At 45.3% G+C, this 18,854-nt stretch overlaps 1 protein-coding gene across 2 annotated transcripts in view; it reads left to right on the top strand.

Annotated features, from left to right (window-relative positions):
* Positions 1-18,854, top strand: part of LOC119163739 (uncharacterized) — a 124,763-nt gene that overhangs the window by 66,347 nt on the left and 39,562 nt on the right. For both annotated transcript variants that reach the window (XM_037415803.2, XM_075873484.1), the window contains exon 2: positions 256-337. The gene's annotated coding sequence lies outside the window, so the exon portion shown is untranslated. The remainder of the gene's footprint in view (positions 1-255; positions 338-18,854) is intronic.

The raw sequence follows: 18,854 nt of genomic DNA, 5'->3' as shown, positions 1-18,854 counted from the left end.
GATTGATTGGCTGTGTGACTTGTTTAATCATTGAACATTGGTGGATTCAGTGATTGACTCGGTGACTTGCGAAATGGCTGGTTGATTTATTGACCTATTGACTAATTGATGGTCTCTCGAACAACGAAGCTTAAACTTCGGAAGGTGCTGTCTCATAGACCGCTTAATTGTCCACACCTGTGACGAATGCACGAGCGTTGTAACACGCTCAGGCACTCGGCAAAACTGCTCACGTACTCCAACGTTGCACTGCAGGTGGCGCCCACTTCCACAGCGGTGGCGTCAGCCATTACGATCCACGAGGAGCTGCTGGTAGGAACCGCGAGCAACACTTCGGGTAAGCGAGTGCCGTCGAACGCCCCCTGATGCCGATCGTGGGAAAATAGCCCTCGCTCGTCGTTGTGCATGTTTATGGCGCGTCGCTCATGCAGATGAGCCTTCCCTAATGGCTGCCATTCCACACGCGGCCATCGCGGCGCGTTTATTAGGCCGAGGTTGTGCATCTGCCCGCCTAATAGGTGATATTTATGCGAATACCTTGAGAGCCTGTTAAGCGCATCACATGGGTAGATGTGAAAATAACAGTAATAAATATAATTCTGACTGCGTAGGAAGATGTGTTTCACCTTGCCTGGGGTACTAGTTTAAGTTTTTACAAACTTTTCCTTGATATTATTATGTAAAAAAGAACGATAGACATCAAAGCTGCAGCGATGCAAAAAGAAAGTGAGTCTGTAGTTGAGCAACGTTTGCAAGTTCGCCAGATTTAGCAAGAGCGAAATGGGCACCTGTGAAGCGCCGGAACTGCGCCTTGGGGAAACGCTATAAACAGTCCTTGTGAAAAATTCGGCGAAACTTCGATGAAGACGTGAAAATTCTTGATTCTGTTTGCGGCTGCCCGTGAATCCGAGTATTGAAGGAATGTGGCGTGACTGACATAGGAAATCCCCCGAACGGCACATTTATGGGCCGAGGTAAACGGACTCTTGTCTTTTCGTTTTAAGCTTGTGTCCTTTTAAGCTGATCCTTGGACGAAACCCTCATCACCTTTCGTCCCCTTTTTTCCGTGCTGACGCTCGATTCAGTTTGACCGTCTCCGGGAGACTTATGAAACCTTAGCTGCTTCATTCGTCGGCTAAAACATCGCAAGTACAAGTAGGACGATTTGTTTAATATCGAACAATTGAGGAGCACTCAGCTCACTGATAGATTTCGAGCGTGCGAAAACTATCCACCGAGCGCGTGCCATAACGTGCACCGAGAACAAGTTGTTAGCGCACCGAGTACGCACCTGACAAGCGCCGCATCGTCCTGTATTAGCGCCTGCCCTATAAAATCACGCACGTAGCAGTTAATGCTTTCCTGAATGTACGATACAAAACAAAAACCAGCGAAATCGTATCACCTAGGACAAGAAACAAAGGAATGCCAACTATGAAGTTGTGGAAGTTACGCCTCATACTTAAGCTCAGTCGCACATTCTCAAACGACTTGTCGTATTGTAATCTGGGCTTGATTCGCTTGTTTAACCGTAGTCTGGTTAACATGCTCATTTTCCAATTCATTTGCAGTCTTGTCCGTTCCATTTTGAATCTCGAAACTTCATCCCAGTCACTCATACAGTCGTAGGCGTGAGCGTATTCCTTCATTAGGGTGTGAGAAGGAAGTGTCGAAGTGGATGCTAAAATGAAGAACCTAAAGCTGCTAAAGCTTGCCTGCCTTCAGTTTCCGTTTATTTTCAACATCAAGAGCAACCTACAGTTATGTTGTATAGGCAGTAGACACAAAAACATTAAAATGGGCTTAAAAGCGTCCAATGACCATAGCATTAGACATCTAGCAGTGAAACGAAAGCTAAGATTTAACGCAGCAAGTAAAATAATCCAGCAGATCATTGCAAGTAAAAAATAAACATCTACAAAAACAAAACCAATATTCCCAAATAAAATAATACAATGTTTTTGACAAAAGGGAAAGAGTAGTCTTAATACAGGAAGCGTTGAATGAAGTCAATAATCTAAATAAATGGTACAAGCCAAGAAGGCTAGAAAATATTCTTGGAAAAAAGAAAGAAAGAGGAAAGCAACAAAGCGACAAAAAAAGTCGACATGATGCACATGCTCCAGAACTTACATATTTAGCAGACGTGATAACTGTATGCACAATATTTGTTTCCCGTAGTGCTGCAGCGCAGAACCTTCACCCATTTCCCGAAACCTCGTGTCGCGTGTAGCACGCTAAGTGATAAGTAGCCAACGCTTTTACGGGGCCGGTAATTGTTTTCTCAGCTCCGATTTATAGAGTTTAATGAGGACGTGTCCATAAAAATTCTGCCTTTAACACCCGGATTCCCGGAAGAATGATATTTGTATTTATATCTGGAGTTTAACGTTTCAAAACCACCATATGATTATGAGAGATGCCGTAGTGGAGGTCTCCGGAAATTTCGACTACCTGGGCTTCTTTGACGTGTAGCCAAATCTGAGCACACGGGCCAACAGCATTTCCGTCTCCAGCGGAAATGCAGCCGCCGCAGCCGGTATTTGACCCCACGACCTGCGAGTCAGCAGCTGAGTACCTTAGCCACTAGACCACCGCGGCGGGGCGGATTCCCGGAAGAAAAGGCAGGAGGATCTAAGCAGTTCTAGTTCGGCGCCATCAGATGTCATTGACGCCATTGTCACCATTTTCATTGAAATCATTGTGAAAAATATGCATGAGCACAACAATGCAATCTATTAAAGGCAAAGGTTCGATTCAGTAAAGGTGTGGGGCATACTGGCGCAAGCCTTAGACGATTGGAGAGAAAGAGGGAGAGGGGCCCACTTTCCCTTTCTACCGGCTCCTCCTGTGTACGCGCTTATGCAAGCGGCACACATATTTTTGTAGTACTTTTAAGCACACCAAAGGAATAAACGCGTGCTAATAGGACATGCTCTAACTTACAACTTCAATACATACTAGAGAGAGAGAAATGTTTAGTGTGGCAGAAAAGCTGAGAGTTAGTAGAGACTACACGAAACTGGGACAATATACGTATACTGCAGAAAGACGTGTTACTGTTTCTTCCTTTTATGATTGTGTTTAATTGCTACAACAATGTGTGTTAGCAAGTATCAACTCGCCCAGTAACACGTTCTTTTTCATACAGCACAGTGACCTCTTTTCAGCTTTCGATGCAAGCCCCTGGTTGTTCTCTGTTGCACTGCTGCTTCTACCTCTTGAACTTTACAAAAAACACTAAAAGGTTTTGTAAATGGCTAGCATTCAGACAATAATACACTGACGAACAGCGAAAGTGTGCAGATGTGTGAAGCCAGCTGCACAAGCAAAATCGTATGACGAGGCGGAACGAGTCGTGCATAAATTTGAAATGATTTATTGCGAACCGTTCTCGACAAAAGAACTGCGGGCTGCAAACGAAATACTTTTAGTCTGCACTTGTTGCAGACAAACTGTTTCGATTGGCATTAATTTTACAGACGACCGGATGTTCGCCTGAAAAGAAACACTTTTTTTTTCTTGTCTGCACAGTCACGCGAACTCTCGATGACGGTCGTCAGTGAACACGGTGAAAGGAACTGCCACAACAGTGAATTTCAATGAACGCTTGCACTGTGTACAGCGGGACGCTTTAGTGGCACGAAATCTGCATATAAACGCCGGTGATTTTCTTCGTGCGCGCAAAACTTCTGCACCGGCTACACGCAGTGAGTGATTGCGGGGTATACCGATGGGACGCTTTCAAACATAAGCGACGCGCTTGTTAATGCTAATGCGTCGCGGCCCTGACGGCGGCGAAAGCGTTTGCATTGTTTTCGGGAATGCGGACGCGCTGTTCAAAAGACTTCACGTTCCCTCGAAATTGTTGCCTCTGCGAACTCGTCCAACTTCGCGAAACACGTAGTTAGTGTCTCTTGCTATTTCAAGATACCCCGTCTATGATGAGTAGCCGGTGATTGCAGGGGCGGATCCGGCCACTCAGTTTAAAAGGGGCGGTCGCCTGAGGTACCATTAGAAAGGGGGGGAGGGGGGCGTGCTCATTAATTTTTTTTGTTTTTACTAGCGGAAAAACCCTTCATAACATAGTGTTAATGTGCTCACGGTGTCCTGGTTGGTGATGAGAGGTAGACTACAAGCACTGAATTGACCGGAATAGGGGGGGGGGGTGCTGACACATACTCGGGGGAGGGGAGGCCCTACCACTTCCCCCCTTCTGGTCAGCATACAGTATGTGTATGTATGTATGTATGTATGTATGTATGTATGTATGTATGTATGTATGTATGTATGTATGTATGTATGTATGTATGTATGTATGTATGTATGTATGTATGTATGTATGTATGTATGTATGTATGTATGTATGTATGTATGTATGTATGTATGTATGTATGTATGTATGTATGTATGTATGTGTGAGCATACAGAGATTGCTGACACATACTCTGTGTGTGTGTGGGAGGGGGGATAGCCCCTACCACCTCCCCCCTTCTGGATCAGTGACTGGCTGATTGAAGGCTATGTTTAGTGAAATCGCAAGAGTGTTTTCAACTATCTCAAGCGTGAAGGTTTCGCATCTCTTGCTCCAAGTTTTGCAACGTAACTCAAGAAAGTGGTTGCTTCTTTCGCAAAAACAAGTTCGCTAGTCCAGCAAACAAGTCCACTAGTAACAAAAAAAAAAAAATCCACCAGTGCACTCACACTTCATAAGCTTCTCGATCATGGAAATAAGGTGTCCACATTTTGGTCACGCTACCGGAATTTTTTGCGTTCATATGGCATGGTACTTACGTATTAGGGTAGTGTGGGGTAAAATGCGATAAAACTTTTAAAATAGCTAATATTTATTTTTCACTCCTCACAACTCAAAATGAACGGAACATCTCGTTTGGGTACAATGTATGTGCTACATAATTATTGCCATGTTGCCACGGTTCACAACATCATTTTAAAAATAAATACAAACATTCTCCAGATGGCTCATTTTTCCCCAACCTGTGAATCAAAACGAGATTTTGAGTGGGGCGAAACGAGAGAGTGTGAGAAAATTTATTCTTTTAGTGTTTTTTTTTGCAGTTAAAAAATTTGAAATTCATTCTGTGGGTACTTACGCAGACTTAAGGAGCCCAGTTCTTGGGCCCCGCGCATTGAATCCAGACAGAACGCGCTATTGTTTTGCTCCGACACACCTTGCAGATCAAACACCGCCAGTTTTTTTTTTTTTTTTGCTAATGTTGTCTTTTGTTGAACCTTTGCGGCTCGTTCAAATATTCAATAATTGGATGCTGTGTTTTGATGTATCTTTTTCACCGCTTTTTGCCGTGTTGACGCAGGAGTCCTCAGGCGTTCATGACTTTTAACTTCGTCAGCCGGGCTTTGTGACACAATTGAATGTAAGACTGGGCTAGATGCTGATTTTCTGGTACATTTTTTTTCAATTTGGTATTGGAGAAACTTCGCTAAAAATCAATTCCAAAACGTGTTTGTGAGTGACTTGAATCGGTGATTCCGCCATTTTTTTATGCTTTTCTTGAGAGCACCCTTCGCAACACGGAAGAATTTGGATGCAGTGCGAATAGAAGGAGTCATATCCATAATGGCGATAAGTGCTTTTCATGTCATTTTCCATTCAGAAAGCTCTATATGATGTTTTCTTTTATGTCGAAACCCATCTAAAGGAAGAAATGTAATGTAGAAAGGCAACTGGATGCCTTTTTTATGACGTTTTGCCCTTGCCACATGCCAGAATCAAAAATTGCGCCTTGTCCCCAGGTGCCAACCAAACTGAACTTTTGATGTTGTGTAGCTCGTAGTCGACAGTAACCAATATTTACGTTGCTTTACTGACACAGGAGTATTTCCATGCACGGATACGAAAACTCGGCCGAGCAGAATTTCGCCCCCTTTTGACAGGTCACGAACACACTGACACAAGCCGCGTAATTTTTCCCACACGGACGCTGCGAACAATCATGAAGTTTTACACGTGAAAAGGGTGGGCAAGGACCAGCACTTATCGCTGAAAAAAAGAAACAAAAAAGTTATTTTTGTGTTAGCTACAAAAGTCGGCAAAATCAAAACGGCGCGTTTTACACCGTGTGTCATTTTACCCCTTCCCACGCTCTAATATTAGGCCGAATTCTTCCGATTACTGTATCGCGAAGAAATCATATGCACGAGATAATTTTCTAATCTCTGCTTGTCTCATATAGAACACCTCGCACATACCTTTGTTTACGTTCTGTCACGCAAAAACCGTCGCCGTGTTCTGAAGTCGCGTTGTCTTAACACGCACGTTGCAAGCGTTCTCGAAATAGTGGCCCGTAGCTCCCCGCTCCCTTCAAAGAAAACGAGAAAAACGGCCGAATACAGCATTGTCGCAAAAGCAAGGCGCTTTTTTTAGTACATACAATCCCTTTAGGGATTATTGCAGGAAGGACACAAACTATAAATATATAAGAAAAAAGACAAAGGAAAAAAATAATGCGAAATAACATAACTGTTTTTTTTCTTTTTTTCCTTTTTGTGCTGAAAGGCAAAGTTAAGATAAATGTGAAAATTCACATATGCTAAACAATTACACACAACTGTGAAATCTGTTTAACGCTGACACATCATGTCAACATACTTGTGGTTATACAATCATAGTTACACATTAGTACATAAGTTTTACAAAAATACGAAAAAAAACACACATTCTATTCGCAGGTAGTGGAATGTGGGTAGCGGGATAAGTACTAATAGTAACATACATCACTAAAGAAAGGCGCGAAATATTTCTGGTTTTATGTTTGTGCATCATGTAAGTCATTTTCAAGTAGTGATAAGAAAGGTAGTTAGTGAGGTGGTATTGGTAATAGTGGAAGGTAAGTCGTTCCACTCTCGTTTGCGGTATGAATTTGCTGAGACTGCTGCAACGGCAGATATTATTGGCCGTATCAATGGCGGTGTTATGTGGCTGTGCATGCTTTTTGGGACGTCGTACTGCTCCCTCACAGGCTTTCCTCGCAGAAACCGCATTGAAAACCATGCGAGAACGTACACGACGCATTAATAGGCTACGCGACAACGAAAGGCCGAGCAAGCGGCAACTTCGGATTGCCGTATATAGATAGCTGGGGACATCGATCCAGCTCTCGTAGTCAGACAAACGTCAACGATGACGGCGATGATGATAATTTCTTGAAATTCACGTGTCATTGCCACTGCATCATACTGAGGCACGCCACAGCAAAGAGGTTTAGAAATTTGAGGACCACTTAGTTTTTTTTTTTTTTAACGTGCTCCTATGCACAAACGAATAACATTTTCGCCTTCATCGAAATGGGACCGTCGAAACCGCGACTTTCAAATCAGCAGCCGAGCTTTCTAACCACAAGCACCGTGGCGGCATCATTGCAACGAAAAGTAAGAGCAAGACATGTTTCCACTTAAAAATGTACGATCGTCGCTCGCTAAAATTAACCCCTTAAGACTTAACTAAGCTCGGTAACAACAAAGAGGCTTATGATAAATAGCTAAGAGTCATGCAGCGAGCCGTGGAAAAGACTGATGAAAAAAAAATTCGGCAGATACCACGCGTTGTGACAATATTTTTCATGCGAAGCAGCTGGCTAGTGACTGTGCAGACTGCATTTCGGTCCAAACCAAGTTAGATAGACGATCACGAGAGTTCGCGGACGTATAGGAGGCTGGATTGATATATGTACGTAGATAGAAACGCTCAAAGTGCATTAGGTTCGCTAAAAAAATTCTTTGCATTTAAACACGTGAACCAGTGGATGAAGTTTGTAATGTAATTATCAATCGGTGTAGCTGGTTTATCAGATCAAGATTACTCCCCCGCACCACGCAACCCTCTAAAAAAAGAAAAAGCGTAGGCCGGGATGTGCGTATAGCAGATGTAATCGGTAGTGTATTAGCGTGTCATGATTAGTGCCAAGAGAAAGAAAGCGCCGGTTAGCGAAACCGTGCAGTCTATAGATGCTCTGATGCGATTAAAAATGTTTTTCCATGCACTGAATGGCCTGCGAAATCACGCTCAGTAAAGGCTATTCGTGAGGCCCCCGGCAGAGGGGGGCGTCCTGCACCTCATTTAAATTAGGCAGTTGAAGAGGACAAGAATTTTTAAGGAAGCTAAACTAAAGTGAGGAGTCGAGCGTGTTCGCGCGTCTTCAATAGTGACTATTTATTTTACGCTGCGGACATTAGTTAGAGAAGTTAACGAGCGTTTCACTGAAAACGCAGGTCTGTTTTTCAGACGTCTACTTAAAAGTTACACCGCTTTGCGTTAAGCACAACGGGCGACATATGATACGACATATATATAGTGATGGAATCAGGTATTCCTGTAATATGGAGATGTAAAGTTTGAAGGGAGGGGGGAGTTTTAAAGTATGACTTGGATTAGCCACTTTCAACGCTGAGTTTTCGCTATGCGCTTGGCATGGAGAGCCTTACAATTAGCACGCCCTCATTATGGTAAGCGATTAGTGGTGTCTTCCTGGTGCGTGTCGACGCGTGACGTACCTTATCAGACGCGTCTTACATTCCATACACTGCTGCCTGTAGAGCGCACCTGGCGATAGTGAGGACGCATGACTAGTTGAAGTAGATTTTGAAGATAGTGAAACTGTCTTTTCCTAGCGCATATAGTGTGAAGCAACGAATATAACTCGCCACGAAGGCATCTTCTTAGATATTGTTGTTTTCGATAAAACACTTTCTTTTTATCTCTTTTTGTGTTATGTTAACGTTGGAGTAGTGAAGTCCCATGTGCATGGCGGAAGATTGAAATCTGGCCGGAAATTGAGTCCGCGTCCTCGAGCGAACAGCAAAACAACTTGCCCACTAACTACCATGGTGGGAGTACATAATGTTTACCATTTCAAAAGCAGTGCCAAAAATATGTTTTAATCCATCTTTATTACACTTAAAAGAGTGTCATTAAGGTATCAGAACGCCTTACCAATAATACTGCATATCCATACAGCCGCCGTACTAAGCAGTTATTACGGAGAGAATGATTAACTGATTGTTCTAGCGTTTTTTTTTTTTTTTAGATTCTGCTGCTAATATCTGCCTATTGCCTCGGTGGCTATATCTACTGAAGTACGACAGCAGCTTTCCTTGACGTTTTCTTTGTGTGCCTTGCACACGAAAGAAGGCCCCCCATTTCGGTGACCTGGAAAGACGCCGAAGCAGTTCAAGTGGTGGTTAAAAAGAAAAAAAAAAGAAAACAAGCGACACATCTGCGTCACTGCAGTTCGAGAGTGGTGTATACTATGGTACTGTACAACGTGAAAGAAGCATTATGTAAAAATATGCCAATTTGCATACGCGCAGTCCGCTGGAAATTCGTTTCGAGGGACGTCTCCAAGCACGCCTCCCGAAGATTGGGAACTCAAGTTCCGCACACGAAGACTACAGCTGAGTACATTACGTTCGCTTCCGTTTTTCAAGACTACTCTCGTGAGGCAAGCTGAGAATAAAAAGAAAAAGAATAAACTCGTGTCCAATGCGTATTTCAGGTGGGCTACAATCCGATTTTATCGTATTGTAGCGCCGTGCGATTTGTGCTTTAAATTTGTTCCTTCTCGAAACTAACTCACTCTTCCCCGAAACTTCAAATTTGGCGCCGTTCGCTGTTTTAATGGCCGCTTTTGAGTGCCGCGGGAGCAGCTGTGCTCCTTCACACATTCACGGTAAGATTTGATAAAGTCGGCATACTTTATCCACGATTAACATCTTCCCTCCCCCCCCCCCCCTTTTTTTTCTGTTTTTGGGATTCTGCAGGCCAGTAAATACGGGCCTGCTTGGCTGACAATTGTTCCGACTCGGTTGGGACTGTCACTCTTGTTGTCACTTCCTCTTTTGCGCCGATCTTCCACACACAGAGCTCGCAACATAGAACAAGTCCTTGCAAGCCTCCGTTAAAATCATGAATTCCGGCGTACTTTATGCAAGACAATCGTAGGAAAAGCACACTCTGAAACAGTTCTGAGTAGACCTCCTGTGGTTAGCGCGGTTGGAGGTGTGCACGGACTTCGGGTAGCCCTAAAACGGGGCTGGGCTCAACGCTTTCTCATCTCGGGCCCAGGCCGCAATCGGACCATCCATATCTGGCATCGGGTGGGCCGGTCCCGGTGCAAAGCCCGCATAAAACAAATAATATAGACGTTGTGCCGCAATTGTTTTCCAGCTCTTAGCGATGACCACACAAAATCACCTCTGTGATTAATAATCGATGCAATCATCCTCCTGCCCTTGAATACGAGATACTAAACTTTTCGAAGAACAAGCGGTGTAATTATTTCAAGCTTGCTATGCTTGCGAATAAGATATTTGCGATTCAGCTACCAGAGTGAGCAGGAACTTTAGTTAGGCGGGAAATGCGATTATTTCAATCTGTGTATACACACTAACACGTGTCATTCGCCCATATGTTTAACATTCACATGTTTAATAAAACGTCTTAATATCGGAAAGTGTTACCGTGTCTCAACAGCAAACTCATACATTCTGGCCTGACCGGGCCCAGGCTTTTGTTTTCGTACGTCGGGCTGTTCCGGACGGCCTCTATGCCCTTTAGCATCGGGCTCGGGCGGGTCATCAACGCAGTCAGTGGGCCTGGATGGTGTTCGAGCACCAAGCACAGCTCTGTGCATGGTGCGCGCTGCTATGCGTACGAGCCTATTACTTTCCCCCCCTCTCTCTTTTTGTTTTCCTCCTCAAACTTTTTTTCTCTTTTGCCCCTTTCCCCGTGTAGGGTAGCAAACCGGGTGCAGCCTGGTTAACCTCCTTGCTTTTCATTTGCTTCCCTCTCTCTCGCCGAAGTTGGAGCGTCGTATCGCTGGGGGCTCCAGCAAGCCTAGAGGCGATGCCTACCTCCCTTCTGCTAGTACTGCAGTTGACAAACAGGCGTTTAATATCACCGACGTCACCAGGCGAGGTAAAACAAATGGGTTATCTGGTCTCACGCAGCCAAACACGTGCATACGTTTTCAGGACTATAGCATTACCTGTAGTAGGCTTTGCGCACTTAATATCCTAACTTGCATACGTTTTTTTTTTTTCGTTCTTTCCGCTATCGCTCCGCTAACGTTGTGTCCGCACTTGCTACTAACGCTTCATACAGGCGGTGGCCCTATGGTGACCACTCCATTTGTGTAACGGGAAATGATCTCGAGGTCTATGTGTTTTTGCGGGCTGCTTTCGCCGGAAGTTACCGCAGCAACCCAATTGGAATTAATCGGTAGTGAATGTTCCGGGCATGTTATGTCTACCGAACGCCATTATCTTCACTAATACTGACGAGAGAAAACTGCACGTTTAAATACCGTTGAGACGAGCATTGACGATGTTAGAGAGATCCTTACCCCCCCCCCCCCCCCAGATACTTTATGATTTTGAATTTGTGATTTGTGTATATTACACACGCGCTCATGAATACGCACGCACTAACTTGCATAAAGTTTGGTTGAACACCCTTTAACCCCCTCAACCTTCCCCGAAAGAAAGATTTCTGGCTGCCCCCGCCCCCTTCCTTGTGACGAGTGCATGAAGCTGATAATGAAGATGTGGTCTGTCCATGACGACACCGTCGGTTCGATGGCTCCTTCTCCTCGTACTCGTCCTTTGCTTACCCTCGAACCATCGTTATCCCGTCAGGAACACGAAGGACACACACACAGCAAAATAAAGGCTCGAGCTTTCATGAATAGCGCATTTGCGGAGATGGGCAAAGTGGTCCAACTTAGCAAACTTCGGGAACATTGTGAACACAGTACGAGCGAATGCGGCTACGGCCTCAGTTTGCAACACCATCCTGGCTTAGGCAAGAACAGTCACTGATGGCGTGGGCTGTAAGGGAATTGTGAGGCGATGCCGCAACACTTTTACATCAGACATGCGCGGTGCGCAAGCGGGAAAGGAGAGGCAGCAGCGAAGTAGAAAGGAAAGGGCTTGACCGGAAACGAAAATACTGCGGGTGGCATGGGCAGGAGGGACAGTAGAGAAGGCGGCAGGAAGAAAAAGTGGGATCACGAGGCGCGGACGCATCAATATTGATTTTCCCCCTGCCCCCCTCCCCCTGACGACATAGCCACACCAGCCAATCCCCTTCTATTCATCTCCCCCCCCCCCCACCCCTCGACTAGCGGCCACGCGTTACAGTGGACTGTTGCCGTTGTTACGAGCTCTTAGGGACATTGAAAACGAGTGATGAAAGGATGAAAAGCGCGATAGTGTCGAATTCCGGATGGAAACAGGGAAAACACAGAAAAGAGGAGTGAAACAAAGAGAACGAAACTATAGAAAAAAGAAACAGACTACTGTGTAGAAGTTCCCGCTGTTCATTCCAACTTTGGCGTCCACGCGATGATGGCGAGAGATGGGGCAGCGACAGCGTAAATCACTGTCGCATATATCCTATATCACCAGGAAATTGCGTAAATGCAGTGGCGTGTCTGTTATTCGATGCGACAAGTGCAATGACGCTCAGTCCGCGGTCCACTCGGGGCGAAATAATAAAGGGGAAATAGATTAGAAGTTTATAGCTGGGCCGAACCCCCTTTTTATAGAATTGCCGTATGCTGATTCGTGATGTCGGCCTGCATGGGCCATGTGAGGAATTGGTTACAAAGATACACTTAAGCAACAACAGGACGTGAGTGGGTTAGATGCGTAGTAATGGACTAATGAGGTCCGCGGGGATAAAGTAAAATGAGCTCATGCAAGACAGGGTCAATTGGAGATAATTGGAATGTACGCTCGTGTTGCGAGGGACATATAAGCCAATAATGTTGATGTTGATGAAAGTGAAACACTATATGGTTTCAGGCCGACGAGTAATCTTTTTTAAAAACATGCTGTTGATAACATAGGTTTTACTAAATTTGACTAGAGGCTAATCTTGCGCTATGGTCGTTCAGCTACCATGGGAGTGATGGGTAGTACGCAGATTTACCTAGTCTTCGTACTTGCGGGCGGCGAATCGCACTTGTGGCTTCGTTTATCGCTGTGTTTCGGTTTTGTTTCGAAGGAAAAAAATTAACCACTCTGAAATTCGTGACCTGATTTCAAATGAAAGGACTAAATGATTAAGGAGGTGAAGCGCAACTGTTGAACATTTGCCGATTGTTGTTTCGTGACAAAACAGCTTTAAGTCACGCGAAGCCAAAAAGGAACGTAAAGTACGAAGAGTAGACGAAGCAGTGTACTACTCATAATTCCCATGCTCGCTGAAGCGCCATCCGTTGCAGCGCCCATAGACACTAGCACCGGAGTTCCCTCTAGAGCATATTTAGGAAACTTTGTGGTTGATAAAACCGCTATCCAATGGTCCACTTTCTTTAAAGAACAGATAACTAAGTTGTAAGTTACACTCTATGGCTAATTTCTTGCCTGAAAACATTGGAAAGTAATTGTGAGGTGTCCGGACTTGTGGAATATACATATGCAGGAACACTATGTAGTGCTCCGGCAGAATAGTACGAAACAAGGGACGGTAAAAAAAAAAACAGAGCTCTTCACTGCCCGCGATTTTTCGCTTTCACGTCTTTACGTTTGCGAAAAAGTAGCCCTAATACGTAACCCCTGTGCACATTGTAAGGATGGCAAGGAACGTCGCAGATTAAAGAACAGGAGTATTGGAGGACAGAAGAGGAAGAGTCCATAACTACTGCTACATATCTTTCAAGAAAGATTGGTCATGATGTTCTTTTTATATTGCAAAAATGAATTGATTTCCAAGGTTATCGAAATTAAGCATATTCATTATACCATTAGTCTTTTTTTCTGTAGCAAAACTAACATAATCTAACAAACGATTTCAAAACTATCTATTGCTCAACTTTTCGAAATTGTGAACAAATTCTTTCATATAGCAAGTCACCGCTCGTTTCATGGCCGATCCCCCATGGCTGGTTGCGCCAGGATAGAAGGGCAATCAATCAATCAATCTGCGACTCGGACAACTAGCATTGATTTAGCGTATGCGCTTGTTGTACCGAATAGATTTGTAGAGCTTACGTCTCCGCTCTGACCTTTGGTGTAAAGCACGACTGTTCAGGTGCTGGCGAGGGCAGCGCAGCGCAGCGCGTGGTTTAATTTTTCGTTTACGTGGTTGTTTAGGGATGAAACAACAAGGCCTTAGTAAAGCATAGCATGCACGCTCTATCATTATACCACCAGACAGTATGAGCTTCGAAGCGCCGTATGCCGCGGCATGAGCTGTGCGCAGATATACGTGGGTAGCACGTTTAGTGGGCGCTGCTCGTTGAAGGTCGAGAGCAAAGGCAAAAGAAAGTCAATAACGCCACGAAGGTTGGGGGTCGCGTACGTGTATGTAAGTAAGCGCAAGTTAGACCCAACGCGAAGCCCCGGTCATCGACTACGGGTCGCTGTCAGAGACGTGCTCCGAGTCGTCTCTGGAGGCCTCGGAGATTGTGGTGTTCTCTGCTATGGCGCGCAGCGCCACACACACACACACACACACACACACACACACACACACACACACACACACACACACACACACACACACACACACACACACACACACACACACACACACACACACACACACACACACACGCACGCACGCACGCACGCACACACACACACACACACACACACACACACACACACACACAGCCCAGTGTGCGACTGTGGACTCATGATAGAGAGGGAGAGATTTGCTTAGATAAGAAAACGCTCCCGGTTCACCCAAACGCTGGAAAGAAGAGACACCTTTGCGTCTGCTGCTTCTTCTCTGCTTACACACAAAATTATGAACCTTCTTCTGAAAAGACAGATACAGATAGATAGATAGATAGATAGATAGATAGATAGATAGATAGATAGATAGATAGATAGATAGATAGATAGATAGATAGATAGATAGATAGATAGATAGGGTTATCACCTAGTTCTGGCACTATAACGCCTTCAGCGATAGCCTAGAAAGAGAGAGAGCCTAAGTGGTGCTCATATCGTGAGACGCATATTTGTGTCGCCATCGATGGAGGTGCAAACAGACACAGTTAAAGTGACCGAGACACACTTTGCACAGCCACATACTTTCTCTACGGCCATTGGTTTCGCCGCCAGGTGTGCACAGGTGAACTCAACCGCTCAGTTCTCTCGTTCACTTTACGATGACGATGTGGCTCTCCGGAGCGCAAATAAGGGTTTAATCATTCAGGAGTGGAAAGGAAATGCGTCTTCCTTCCCCCTCCCCCACATGGCTTTATTGTTTCTATGGTTGTTTAGCTGGCGAGGGATGACAATGACCTCTCGTCGTGGTCGACCCGTTCGTTGTTGGCTTAACGGCCCGCCTTGCGCCACAGCAAGCGTGGAAGAACGACGGTCGACTGAGCGGATGCAACCTCGTAAATGTTTACTTAAGCACCGCGTTTTTTCGAATGCTTCGCGTGCCGCGTCGGGTCACGGTGGTTGGAAGGGGCAGCGCATACGCTAAAAGCCCTGGTCGCGAGTGCAAGGAAAACAATAAAGGTGTTCCCTGTCGCACATTATGCACAACATTCCCAGAGAGACCGACAACTGCAACGCTCGTCGGAGGGCTACCGAACGGCGGAACACAAAGGGAAATCTATTTGTTCCGCTATTTCTGGAGGAAATCGCCGCTCTGTAACCGGCATATGCGCCGGTTATAGAGAACGAATGAAGGGGTTAAAAAAGAGAACGCAGTGATCTAAATTGAGCAGGTTTTAAAACACATTACACTGAGAATGACAACGGAAAGACAAGCACAGACTTGCAAAAAAAAAAATAAAAAATCGGCAGATCTCACGTACCTGGAAATCGATGTTATGCGAAGCATTCGAAGGAAACGTAACCGAGTTGCAATTTTTTTATTGAGCGACGTGTCATAAAATGACGCTAAATATATGTACAAATGTTGCACGCACAGACATATGTAGAAGAGTTGCAGATGTTTATATAGCCAGTTGCTTGCACTTGCGCAACGATGCCAACTGGAACATGCGTATTAGCAACACCTGAAGCTGACATGAAGCGCCGATGCTCGCGAGGAGGCTGGCCCTGGAAACTGCTACATAAATCAACTTCAGCGCATGACAACTAACCACAATTGACGTTAATCCCACGGGACGGGTTTATCAAAGGAGTACACAGGTAATGTTTAGAAAATTGGGTAGGCAGCACTGCAACCACTATTGACGTTTCACGAAGATTACAGTCTATTAGAAAAGTAGTTCGGAGACCTGGTGTAGCTCACTGGTACAATGCTTGAATGCCACGCAGAAGAATACCGTTGGTTTCGAATCCAGTTGGGACCCTCACATTTATTCTTTGCATTCGTCGGGTCGACGCTACCGATGTCGGGTATTTGTTAACGCTCGCGCGTTAAAGTTGCCCACGTGTGTTCTCGTCGTTACCGGGTAGATACCAAGTGTCAAAAACCCGTGACACATCTCTGCACACCAGCAGCACATACCCGCCCTTGGGTATGTGCCACTACTGTTCGGCGGGAAATGTTTGATGACGTACACGACGGCATTGTGACAGTATTCATGACTTTACTAGCGCGTCACATTTGTCAAACTATCTTACCCTCCCATGCCCATTTTGGTTGACGGAAAGTTAAGGAAGTGACCGCGACAGCACCCAAACTTAAGAGGCTAGATAGATAGATAGATACGCTCAAAGACGCCGAAGTTCGCTAAGAAATGCTTCGCGTTTAAAACTGAGAAAACGTGCTCAGCAGAGCAACACCGTCGTTGTTGCCACAGGCGACAACGACGGTGTTGTGTTAGTACCCAAGTAACGATTAAATGTGGTGAGGTGAAATAAAATGGCCAAATGCCTCGAAACAGAGGTGAAAGGTTTAAGGCATTGTAGAGAGAGAGAGAGAGAGAGAATCGAAACTTCGACCTCCGTAGGTATGTCTATTATTTCCAAGGTAAAGGAACTTTCTGAAGTGCGTGAAAAGAAAAAAAAAGAAAAATAAAGTGAGCGTCGTTAGAAACGCAGTCGTGACGAGAAGTTTTTCTAGCGACAGGGAAAGGAAGGGTGGAGAGAAAGAAAAGTGATTTGATTGCGCTTTATATGTTCTGCGGGAGTTTGCACGCGTGCACATGTATACACACATGCGCAATGTAAAAAAAAACATTTGCACCTTCTCACCCATCTTTGGTCCCGCTACTAGTAGCTGATGAAGGTATACACAAAAATCTCACACGTCATGCATCACTGTCTAAAACGTTTTACTATTAAATCTCGCTATTTGAACGCTTACCCTCGAAGTTCGCGAACTGTCTTGGTAAATTGCGGAAACTGCGGGCGATGCGCATTCGCGTCGGATATCGAGAGTGCCCGTGTGCGCTCCGAAAAAAAGTTCACCAGCATGACACTGTGCGATCGACCGGTACTTTCGCAACAGCTGCCATGCCGTGATGAGCCGTCGTGAGAATGCCCTTGGCGTGATTTGATTTGTACAGCAGAGAAGGAGAGATAAAGAGAGAGAGAGAGATGAACTGAAGAAGGCTAATACATATATAACGACATATGCTTGGAAGTGTTCGCCGCAGGGTACTGACATCCGACGGCGTTGCACGCATTTTAATTACGCCGAGGAGATCGCGCGACATTCGATCACTGACAACGAACGGCGATCGACCTCACCCGGGTGCCGGAGTTTGATTGAAGCTTGCGGGAAAAGCGGTGATTCGGTTATTTTTATTTCGGTTTTGCGACCATTTCCTTTATATTTGATCCGCCAGAGTTCAACAAATCATCGCTGTCTCAGACGTGGCCTTGCTTGGTTCGAACCGATCTTGAATGTTGTAGGAGAAAAGAAAGACGTTCTGAATGTGTGATCGAATATAAAATATTTTCACATTTATTCATTGGACGCGATATCACTGAGAACTGACAATGATGCCAAGAAGAGTGTCGGTAATGTTATAGTAGAAGCTGTAATGTAAACGTGGGGAGAGCTTGTTGGTCGTCTTCGCATTTACATTGCAATCGGTACTAATAACTGTCCTCATACTTTCCTTAGCATCATTCTCTGTTAGTTCTCATTATTATCTTCTGCGGCTGGATCTGATGCACCTGATCTGCTTAACATCGGCCAGTCATACCCGTCACTCGGGGAACACACGCAGCGCAATACTGCCACCCTGAGCAAGATAGTATAGCGATATATACGGTGACGCCGGTGAAAGCAGAAATTCGAGCGACTGTCAAGGCATGTCGCAGTACGCATAGGCCGAGAGTGATGCTTTCCACTGTAAGCGTTTCTTTCCATTGTGGTTGATTGATTGAAATGTGAGGTTTAACGTCCCAAAACCACCATATGATTATGAGAGACGCCGTAGTGGAGGGCTCCGGAAATTTCGACCACCTGGGGTTCTTTAACGTGCACCCAAATCTGAGCACACGGTCTTTCCATTGTGGTAGTACATACGCCCGAAACTCTACGTTCGCGAAGCACCAACAGAATAAAACGACGGACAGTTTGCGCAACACTAAACGACGCAAACCCCTGGCAACCACACCCAAAGCGGCGGTGCAGGCAGCCGCAGATAGCGCGATTGCATGGTCGTTAATTTGACGAACCGGAAAGTAGTTCGGCGGTGAACAGTGACGTAAACAAACAGTTAAATTTGCGACGATGACCGCCCGAGGCCGTTGGCAACGGCTCTCTTCGTCTCGCTGTTGGCATGCGGCGCAGAGTAATTTCTGAACGACCACATGTTGGCCCACTGAGTGAAGCGTTAGCCTCGCTGTCTGCATTAGACTGTAAGTACCCTGAAACCAAGGACGCGGGTTCGGTTCTCAGCCACGGTAGCTGGTTTTCGGTG

This window comes from Rhipicephalus microplus, chromosome 9 (genome assembly GCF_043290135.1).
Source record: "Rhipicephalus microplus isolate Deutch F79 chromosome 9, USDA_Rmic, whole genome shotgun sequence".
Classification (NCBI taxonomy): domain Eukaryota; kingdom Metazoa; phylum Arthropoda; class Arachnida; order Ixodida; family Ixodidae; genus Rhipicephalus; species Rhipicephalus microplus.
Note: the sequence above shows the minus strand (reverse complement) of the source record. Positions and strands in the feature narration are given on the sequence as shown.